General features: G+C 43.3%; 1 pseudogene; it reads left to right on the top strand.

The window, feature by feature from the left end:
* Positions 1–212: 212 nt before the first annotated feature.
* Positions 213–11,491, top strand: part of LOC140479462 (NAD(P) transhydrogenase, mitochondrial-like) — a 184,778-nt pseudogene continuing 173,499 nt past the window's right edge.

Genomic DNA, 11,491 nt, shown 5'->3' with positions numbered 1-11,491 from the left:
TCCGGCTGCAATTATTATGAATTAAACACATGCAAAGTTGCATAAGCTAAACCTCAACAGTATCGTCTTAGAGTTGTGGAAAATAGTCAATGCAAATAACGAGGCGACAACCAGAGATTTTGCTTGTAAATAAATGAGCTTTTAAAAATCCCAGTATGCTTCCCTCACAGGTTTAAGTGGTTTTTACCTAATGGAGAAAAGCATCAGTCGTGGACACACCTTCAGCCACGCAGCAAGTCGTTGGGTGATCCAACCCATGCTCTGGGATCTGGGTGGTGTTCCAACTCCTGAATCCTTGGAGTGAGCTCCTGAGACTGACATAATTACACAAGGAGGAGGATGTGGAGGAAGCGAGAATACAGCACTTCTGGCCCAAGTTGTCTAAGAAGACTTCACCTGAGTAGGACGCCATTAATAGCAATGAATTTCCCTTGTCCCAAACCTTACCTTCCCCTTGCCACAGCCAATCTTTGTTGTGTGGTAGATGTCCTTCCCTAAGGTACATGACTGAATCAGCTCTTTTTGTTACATCAATTAATGTTAGTTTGGCAGTGGTCATTATTGAGACTAACATTTAGAATACAGAACAGCAGAGGCCCTTCAGCCCACGATATTGTGCTGAGCATTTGTTAATCTAATATCAACCGAACTTGCACGTGTTCATGTGCTCGTCCAGCTGTTGCTTAAATGTCCCTAATGTCTCTGACTCTTCTACCACAGCTGGAAGTGCCATCCATACACCCACCATGCTCTACGTAAAGAACCTACCTCTGATAGCTTCCCTATACCTTCCTCCAATTACCTTAAAATTATGACCCCTTGTGACAGCCATTTCTGCCTGGGGAAAAGTCTCTGGCTATCTATCTATGCCTCTCGTTACCTTGTGCAGCTCTATCAAGTCACCTTCCTTTTTCTCTCCAGTGTGAAAAGCCCTAGCTCACTCAATCTCTCTTCATAAGACATTTTCCAGTCCAGCAATCATCATGGTAAATCTCATCTGCACCCTCTCAGAAACATCCGCATCCTTCCTATAATGAGACGATCAGAACTGAACACAATATTCCAAGTGTGGTCTAACCAGGGTTGTATAGAGCTACAGAAAACCTCAAAGCTCTTAAACTCAGTTCCCCTGTTAATGAAAGCCAAAAACCATTTACTGCCTTAACAACTCTATCAACTTGGGAGGCAACTTCGAGACATCTATATGGACCCTAAGATCTTGCTTTTCCTCCACACTGCCAAGAATCCTGTCTTTTAACCTTGTATTCAGCATTCAAATTCCACCTTCCAAGTGAACCACTTTGCACTTATTCAGTTTGAACTGTACCTGCCACTTCTCAGCCCAGCTCTGCATCCTGTCAATGTCTTGTAGCCTGCAACAGTCCACGACACTATCTACAACACTACTGACCTTTGTATCATCAGCAAACATACTAGCCCACCCTTCCATGTTTTCATCCAAGTAATTTATAAAAACTACAAAGAGCAGAGGCCCAAGCACAGATCCCTGTGGGACACCACTTGTCACTGACTTCCAGATGGAATACTTTGCATCCACTACCACACAGTGTCTTCTTTAGGCCAGCCAATTCTGTTTCTAGGCAACCAAATTTCCCTGTATCCCATACCTCCTAACTCTGAATAAGCCTACCGCGGGGAATCTTATCAAATGCCTTACTGAAATCCGTATACACCACATCCCGATCTTCGTCAATATGTCTTGACATATACAGAGATTAGAACCCCTACAGTGTTGAAATCAGCCATTCGGCCCAACAAGCCGACACCAAACCTCTGAAGAGTAACCCACCCAGACCCATTCACCTACTACTTAGCATTTACCCCTGACTAATACACATCCCTGAACAATGTGGGCAATTTAGCATGGCCAGTTCACCTAAGCTGCACATCTTTGGATTGTGGGAGGAAACCCGGAATACCCTGAGGAAACCCATGCAGACACGGGGACAATGTGCAAACTCCACACAGTCACCCGCAGGGAGAATCAAACCCAGGTCCCTGGTGCTTTGAGGCAGCAGTCCTAACCACTGAGCCACCATGCTACCCCAAAGAACATCCTCAATGAACTCAATAAGGCTTGTAAGGCATAACTTGCCCCCCTTAAAGCCATGCTGACTATCTTTAATCAAACTATGTTTTTCCGAATAGTCATAAATTCGACCGTTCAGAATCCTTTCCAATACCTTGCTCACCACAGACGTAAGACTGACTGGTCTGTAATTCCCAGAGATTTTCCTATTCCTTTTCTTGAACAGAGGAACAACATTCGCCTCCTTCCAATCAGCCGGTACTACTCCCATGGAGAGTGAGGATGCAAAAATCATCGCCAGAGGCGCATTAATCTCATTCCTCACTTCACAGAGTAACCTTGGATATATCTGTTCTGGTCCTGGGGACTTATCTATCTTGATGTTTCCCAGAATTTCCAGCACATCCACGTCCTTAATATCAATCTATTCAAGCCTATTAACCTGGTCCATGGTGTTCTCACTATCAACAAGGTCCCTCTCTCGGGAATACTGTAGCAACAAACTCACTTAGGGCCTCTTCACACTCCAGGTGTAAGTTCCCTCCACTAATCCTGATCGGCCCTACCGTCTGAACATTCTCTTATTCCTCACATAACTGTAGAACGCCTTTGGGCTTTCCCTCATCCTTCTCAAGATTTTGTTGTGCCCCCTCCTAGCTCTCCTCAGTCCATTGTTCAATTCTTTCCTAGCTACCCTGTAATCCTTTAAAGCTGTGCTAGGTCTTGCTTTCTGAACCTTAAGTAAGCTTCCTCTTGAGAGAAGCTCCTCTTGTCATCCAAAGCTCCTTTACCTTACCATTCCTTGCCTGTCTCAGTGGGACAAAGTCATCAAACGCTCACAAGTGCTCCTTAAACAGCCTCCACATTTCTGTTGTGCATTTCTTGTAAAACAGTTGTTCCCAATTTATACTCCACAGCTCCTGTCTAATAGCAGTATAATTTCTCTTCCCCCCCCCCCCCAACCTTGAAATACTTTCCCATACTGTCAGTTCTGATTCCTCTCCGTCGCTAAGTTAGAGGTGAAGCAGTTGTGGTTGCTGTCACCAAAATGCTCTCCTCCTGAGAGATCTGACACCTGGCCTGGCTCGTTGCCTTGCACCAACTCCAATATGGCCTCCCCCAGTCTAAATATTGAGTTCTTCCTGGACACACCTGACAAAATTGGCTTCATCGAGACCATCTGTACTAAGGAGATTCCAATTAATATCAGAGAAATTGAAGTCACCCACAACGACAACAACTTTGTTACATCTGCACCTTTCCAAGATGTGCTGCCCAATCTGTTCTTCCACCTCTCTGCTGCTAGTTTCAAATTTTAACTGAATTCCATTTCCTCAACAAATGTGATGCAGATCATCAGGCCAGGCATCTGGATTACTAGTGCAGTGACATGACCACAACACCCCCAACTCCCCGGTACCTGGAGAAGTATCATAAGCGCTGTTTGAGATGGTTTCTGTGCATCAGCTGGGAGGTCAGGTGTACTTACATCAGTGTGCTTGAAGCAGCTAATAGCATAAGCGCGAGGCCATGTTTATCCAAAACTAACTCTGCTAGGCTGGCCATGTGTTTTGGATGCCTAAGGTCCAAGTGCGAAATCAAATCCACTTCGCCCAGCTAAAGGAAGGCACTCAAACGAGAGGTGAACCAAGAGAGTACTTCAGAGACTCCCAGAATGCTTACCACAAGAAATGCAACTTTGATGTCAATGCCTGGGAGACTGTTACACTCAGAACAAACTTGACCTGGGAAGAAGAAGCACAACTCTTTGAGGAGATATGGAAAAGGAACTGGCAAAAAGAATGCCAATGATCACGAGGCCAACATGATTAGCAGTGGTAGAATCCTCTCCCATCATAAGATGATCTCAGCAGTGGGATCCACCGTAATTTATAAAATTTGACCACAATGTGAAAATTGAGCCCAGCAGAAAATAACCATTCCAAACCAAATCTACCAATGCACTGATTCAGTTGTGTACAAGGAAATGTTATTCACGCTCTACTCGTTCAAGTGTGCCAAGAAGAAGGCTGCTTATTTGGTCGGTCTTTGGTACTTTGTGTTTCCTCACTATTCAATAAGATCATGGCTGATCTCGTGGTAACCTCAACTCCCACTTGCGTGTCTCTTTCCTATTATCATTGACTGATGTATCTATCAAAAACCTATCTAACTCAGTCTTGAATAAATGCAGTGACCCAGCCTCTGCTGTTTTTTGGGGAACAGAATTTCACAGACTAACAATCCTCTGAGAGAAAAATAATTCTCTTGTCTGTCTTAAAATGGAAGTCTCATAATTCAATTGTATCCCATAATTCTAGTCTCTTCTGCAAGGGTAACACCCTCCTGTAATCCACTCTATTGAGACCCTTCAGAATCCCATATGTTTCCATAAGATCACCACCCGTTTTAAATAGTAATGTTGCCTTATGTAATTGTGCCAAATACATTTTGGATTTCATTTTCCAGGCTACTATTTGCCAGTCTGATTCGCCTGAGCTACATGTCGATCATTACCATGACTACTGTATCTTTCTTACACACCCCCATTTATTCCTTACTATATACCTTTGTCTACAGTAAACCTAGTGTTTGTTGAGAGGGGAGCGTGGCTGTGAACTACTCTTACAAATGACCTCTGACCTTTTCCATGTCTTAATTCTGCCCCAAAGTGATTCTACATCTTGCTCTGCTGAACTAAAGTTATCTCTGACTACTGCATTAACATCATCATTAATGTTACCCCATCACCTTATCCTAGCTTCCTGTCTTCTCAAGACATCAAAGCTGTTCAATTTTCAGAACCCAGCCTTGGTTGCCTTAAATCCATACCTCTAATGACTGTCAGGCCATACATATTTATTACTAACTGTGATAACAGTGTATCCCTTTGTTATGAATGCTGTTTTCATTTGCAGCCAAGTACAGATGATTTAGTGCTGGTATCACCGGGCTGTTAATCTCATAGATCCAGGAAATGTTCTGGAGGCCCAGGTTTGAATCCTGCCATAATAAAATTCAAATTTTAAAAATCTGGAATTAAAATGTAATAATGAGCATGAAACCATCGTCGAGGGAAACCCCTCTGGTTCATAAGGAAGAAAATCTGTTGGTCTTACCTGACCTGCTTATAAGTGACTCCAGACCTATAGCAATGTGTTCAATTAGAGGTGGATAATAATTAGCCTAGCTGATGGCACCCACATCCTATGAATGAATTTTTAAAAAAGAGCTGTTAACTCTTTTTTTACAGTCTCTGGCCTCCGCTGCTGGTGCATTCTTAAGTTTGAATGTTCTATTCCTTCCTGCAAAATACAATTTACAAACATCCACATTGCTATCATGTTCTATAATTCCCTTTGATTTACTGCATGCAGTCTCACATGTTCCCTTCCCCCTCATACTTAAAGTGCTAGCTGCCCTATTTGTATGACTTGCCAGCACACTGGTCCCAGCATAGTTCAGGTGAATACTATTGCAGTGTTACAGCTCCTGCTTTACAGCACAAGCACCAATACTCATTTAATCAAAGCCCATTTCTGCCACACCATCTTTGAGCTCTTATATGTTTATTTCTTTAACCTTATTTACCATGCGCCCAATTTGAGATTCTGCTTTTTATCATCAATAAGGAGAATCTCTTTCCTAATCCTCAATGTCACTGTTATTAGGCGAGATCACAAATGGATCCTTCCTCTTGGAGGCTGTGCTGGACTATGAGCAGGGGATGGCCTCGTGGTCTTATCACTAGAATTATTAAACCAGATACCTAGGCTGATATCCAGGGCCCTTTCCACAGCAGATGGTGGATTTTGAATTTGGTGAAAATCTCGAATTAAGAGTTCAGTGATAACTTTCAGGCAATTGTCTGCAAAAATTCACCTGGTTCACTAATGTCCTTCAGGGAAAAGAAAAGCCACAGGATTGTGGTTGACTCTGAGCTGGCCAGTTAGGGATGGGCAATAAATGCTGGTCTGACCAGTGATGCCTAGTTCCTGTTTGAATTCATTTTGAACAAAACGCTGTTGCCCTGGAAAGTGTGGCTCCTGAATCTACTACCTTGGCTGAGCTGGTTGATATAAAGCAACAACGTCTGTTGGAGTGGGAGGAGTGGGACGATCAAGTCTGTCATCCTAAGAAAGGCCATCTGGACCCTGCTTCACTCCCCTAGAGTGGGGCCTCAGCAACCCTGAATATTCTATGAAGGGCTGATTGCTGAACCACTGTGACATGCCCCAAGCTTCTTCCCTCGCTGTAGCTCTGTCATAGTGGGCAGTGTCTCGCCATGAATAAGTTAGTCTGATCTATCACTGTAGCAGTCAGTCATTGTGTAATGGTGCAGCAGTGGAAGCTGAGGGTGTCAGCCATCGTGGTTGTCTCTAGAAATATACAAACAGAATTGATCATCCAAGCTCTGGGAAATGCATGGGGCAACTTGGTGATGGACTGTTGCATATTCCATGCCACTGACTGCAGATTTTCTGGTAGTTCTGCCAATGCATCATTGCATTTACCCATCATCTTTGATACATTGCCCCATCAAAGTGGTCAGCAGAATGACTGGTGACGCCCCAGGAGCTGGTACAATGCTGTCCTTACCCATACTATAGCTGCACACTAGTTGTACCGTTGTCTCACCATGCACAGATCCTGCCTCTAATGGGTGGCATGGTGGCTCAGTGGTTAGCACTGCTGCCTCACAGCGCCAGGGACCCAGGTTCGATCCCAGCCTTGGGTGACTGTCTGTGTGGAGTTTGCACATTCTCCCCTTGTCTGTGCGGGTTTCCTCCGGGTGCTCCGGTTTCCTCCCACAGTCCAAAAATGTGCAGGTCAGGTGAATTGACCATGTTAAATTGTCCATTAGGTGCTTTAGTCAGAGGGAAATGGGTCTGGATGGGTTTCTCACCGGAGGGTCGGTGTGGACTTGTTGGGCTGAAGGGCCTGTTTCCATACTGTAGGGAATCTAATCTAATCTAACCTAACCTACCCTCAAAGAAGCAAACAGTGTTCTCAGCTGGATGGGTTCCTCCACTGAGTTGGTTCCTTTATTGCCTGGACAAGTTGGATTCCTTGGGTATCTAAAAGAAGAAAGTGTACGGTCATGGTACACAATTTGACAAAAGTAAGTGGTGTGAACGTACACGATCTGCAACTTGTAAATCAGAAGATATGAGCTGGAAATGTGATTCACCATCCCCTCTACGGCTGTTAGAACACAGCCATACCTGGCCCCTTCCATTAGCTCCTGCTGCTTCCTTTTGCTCATATCCTTGTTCTGCAAAAGAGAGTTCATTCTTTGAATTGCTGACGCTGTGCAAGCTATAACCGTGAGTGTGGGCCTGCAGCGTGGCATATGATTGTTACATATGAGTCTGATGTTGAGTGATTATTAATAGCTGAGTCTGGCACTTTAGATATTGGCTGCAGCTCTTGATGAATATGGCATTCTGAAATATATTTATTGACCTTGTTGATTGTTTAAAGCTGAAAATGTGTTGCTGGAAAAACACAGCAGGTCAGGCAGCAACCAAGGAACAGGAGAATTGACGTTTTGGGCATAAGCCCTTCTTCAGGAAGCCCTGAAGAAGGGTTTATGCCCGAAACGTCGATTCTCCTGTTCTTGGATGCTGCCTAACCTGCTGTGTTTTTCCAGCAACACATTTTTCAGCTCTGATCTCCAGCATCTGCTTTCTCCTTGATTGTTTAAAGAGTCACTCACACTTCTGTGAGTCCCTGGTAGGGAAGGACAACAGAATTCTTTTTTCTTCTCTCAAGGGCATTCACAAAGTAGATGGGTTTTCACACTAGCCTTTAATTCCAAATTAATTAACTCAATCCTATTTCCTGCCATTTGAACCTATGTCACTGAGTAGTATGACCTAAGCCCTGGATTACTAGTCAACTGACATCACTATTTTGCACCAGCAGCTCAGGTGTTTAGAGTAGGGGTTGGTGACTCTTAAACACCAGGCCTTTTGAATGTGAGGCAGGGACACTACCAATGCACCTGTTTTCAACAGCTATCCAATTTAGCCACTTAAGATTTAAGCCTGTGTCATAGCATTTATCAAGACCTATTATTAGCAGAGTACCTGCTGGAGGAATATGACCGTTGTGCTGTGATTTTTTTATATATTGTAGGACGACAGTGAGGACTGAAGGTTGCACGGTCGTGTTGGTCCTCCCCACAGAATGGCAAGCCTTCTCCGCCCAGTAGTCACCAGCTGCTGCAGTCCTCTACTAAGTACAATGACATGTGTAAAATTGCAGGCGGTGAGGACCCAACGTTTATGGAAGTTGAGAACTCACCAAGCCTTCTGGTGCCAGAAACCAGGTACAGGAGAAACAGCTTACAGAGGCAATAATTTGTACCATGTTATGTTTTGGAGTGATGTGTAAGGCTGCACATCTGCTGCACTCCTATCATGGTATTACTATCGAGGGTGCAGTCTATTACCCACACAGGGATGATATCTTGCCAGACTTGACGTTTTGTTTTCCCCTCTGATCCCAACTTGCCTTACCTGCTGTGATACTACCTATTGCCTCATAATCTTAAATATTAATCATCCTGCAAGCTGAAACAAATCAAGATATTAGAAGTAATGAATAATGTGCTTTCAAATAAGGACAGTATTCGAGTGATGATTAATATGATTTCAGTAAAAATCCACAAATATTCACTCCCTTCACCACCAATGCTCAGTAGCAGCAGTGTGTACAATCTACAAGATGCATTGCGGATATTCACCGAAGATTCTCAGCAGCATCTTCTAGACCTTCCAGGCAGCAGATACATGGGAATATCACCTCAGCACATTCCTATCTAAGCCACTCACCATCCTGACTTGGAAATATATCACCATTCCTTCACTGTCACTGGGACAGAATTTTGGAATTCCTAAAGGCATTGTGGGTCAACCTTCAGCATGTGGACTGCAGCAGTTTAAGAAAGCAGCACACCACCACCTTCTCAAGGCCAGCTAGGGACGGGCAGCACATGCTGGTCAGCTGAAGAGAAAAGAAACCTTCAAAAATATGAATTGCAGAAGAGAAAATCTGGAAGCCTCAAAGCATGTAACAGCCAGTGAAAGTACCTTTGAAGTGCAGTGACTCTGTTGTAATGTAGGAAGCATAACAGCTCTTGCACACACACCAAGCACACAAACAGCAATGTGACTATGGTCAGATAAATTGGGTTGTTATGTTGATTGAGCAGTTCAATAAAGTAGCTCCCAACACCTCTCTGGGTGAGTCAAAGATGTGAGGCTGGAAAAGCGCAGCTGGTCAGACAGCATCCGAGGAGCAGGAAAGTCCTGACAAAGGGTATCATCTATTGACTGTGGCTTCCAGCATCTGCCATCCTTCCCATCTCCACCACTCTGGGCATGGGCTGTAAATGCCACTTTTCACAAACAAATTAATGACTGAGTATTAGGGAGGTGGTTTGTGGATGTTTTTATTTGGGATGTAATTAAGGCTGGAGACAATTTGCTACATTGGTTCAATGGTGTGAATCTTTTGCAGAATGGAACAGTGGAAGTTTAATGCAGGAACCAGCAGTATTTGTATATTATCAAAGCCTGAGGAAGGGTCGCTACATCCAACACATTAACACTGATTTCTGTTCACAGATACTGCCAGGCCTGCTGAACGATTTTCCGGCAGCTTTTGTTTTTGTTTCAGATTCCCAGCATCCACTGTTCTGTCAATTTTAATTTAAATTAGATGTTGGACAGCTCCATCATCTGGTAGAAGTTTGTTACTTCAAGCATGATACAGAGTGGGAGGAGTCATCTATTAGCAATTTTCCACATGTGTCAGAGACTGATTTAAACATTATCCTACACTGGGACTGGAGAGAGGCTTGCCAGAATGATAATGTTTAAATCAGTCTCTGACGTATGTGAAAAATTGTAGATATGTGTATACATCAATGCTCATGCTGCTTTAATGTTTAATTCACATTAGTACTTATTGTAAAAGACTGAACTCTTCGAGAAAAGCAAAGTCTGAGGTTTCTAACATGCTGAAAGGTGTTGGTGGGGTAGATGTAGAAGAACAGTTTTCAGTTGTAGCTGAGTATAAAGCTGGAGTTCATACATATGGCACATTGGCAGTCATTACTTTATGCATCAGACCAAATCTCCTCAAAATATATTCGGAAAATAGTCTAGACCCCAATGTTTTCTTATTTTAAAGGTGTTGCATTCCAGCTGCAATTCGATTGGTCAAACTACTTGACGTTAAGCCAAACACAATTTTTAAACTAGAATTAAAAATACAGACAAAATAAAAAGAAAGGAAAATAATTGATTTAAGTACAACTCCATCGAAATGCTTAACAAAATGATAGATATATTAACTGCTACTAATTAACTGTTCCAGTATGGTAATATCTCATTAGCACACCCTTAACAAAAGCAAATTCAGTAAAACAGATTGTCTCACATGCAATTCTAGCAGCAGGAAACGAACCTCAGCTTTTAGCTGCAACAGGGAGAAGAATAAGAGCTTCCACATCCAGCTTCAAGACATAACTGGTTTGATGGTAGGAGGCAGAGGGGAATAGTGGAAAGATATTTGTTGGACTGGAGGCCTGTGACTAGTGGAGTGCCTTGGGGTTGGTGCTGGGCCCACTGCTGTTTGTTATGTATATCAGTGATTTGGATGAGAATGTACAAGGCATGATTAGTAAGTTTGCAGATGACACTAAAATAGGTGGCATCGTGGATAGTGAGAAACATTATTAGAAATTGGAGCAGGACCTTGATCAGCTGGGGAAGTGGGCTGAGAAATGGCAAATGGAGTTTAATATAGTTAAGTGTGAGGTCTTGCATTTTGGGAAGTCACATCAAGGTAGGAGTTTTGTGGTGAATGGTAGGGCCTTAAGGAGTGTAGTGGATCAGAAGGATCTTGGAGTTCAGGTTCTCAGTTCTCTGAAAGTGGAGTCACAGCTAGACAGGGCAGTGAAGAAGGCTTTTGGCACATTGGCCTTCATCAGTCAGGGCATTGAGTATAGAAATTGGGAAGTTATGTTCCAATTATACAGGATATTGGTGAGCCCGCACTTGGAATATTGTGTTCAGTTTTGGTCACCTTGTTATATGGTGTTATTAAACTGGAAAGAGTGCAGAAGAAATTTACAAGGCTGTTACTAGGACTCAATGGCCTGAGTTATAGGGGGAAGTTGGACAAGCTGAGATTTTATTCTATAGAGCATAGGAGACTGAGGGAGGAGGGGGGTGCTTTTGGTATACAAGATCATGAAAGGCATGGTTAGGGTGAATGCACTCAATCTTTTTTGGAGAATCAAGGACTAGAGGCATCAGTTTCATGTTAGAGGAGAAAGAATAAAAGGGAACTTCTTTACCCAGAGGGTAGTACGCATATGGGATGAGCCGCCAGTGGATGTGGTTGAGATGGGTACATTAACAACAT

Source organism: Chiloscyllium punctatum, chromosome 1, assembly GCF_047496795.1.
Source record: "Chiloscyllium punctatum isolate Juve2018m chromosome 1, sChiPun1.3, whole genome shotgun sequence".
NCBI lineage: Eukaryota > Metazoa > Chordata > Chondrichthyes > Orectolobiformes > Hemiscylliidae > Chiloscyllium > Chiloscyllium punctatum.
Note: the sequence above shows the minus strand (reverse complement) of the source record. Positions and strands in the feature narration are given on the sequence as shown.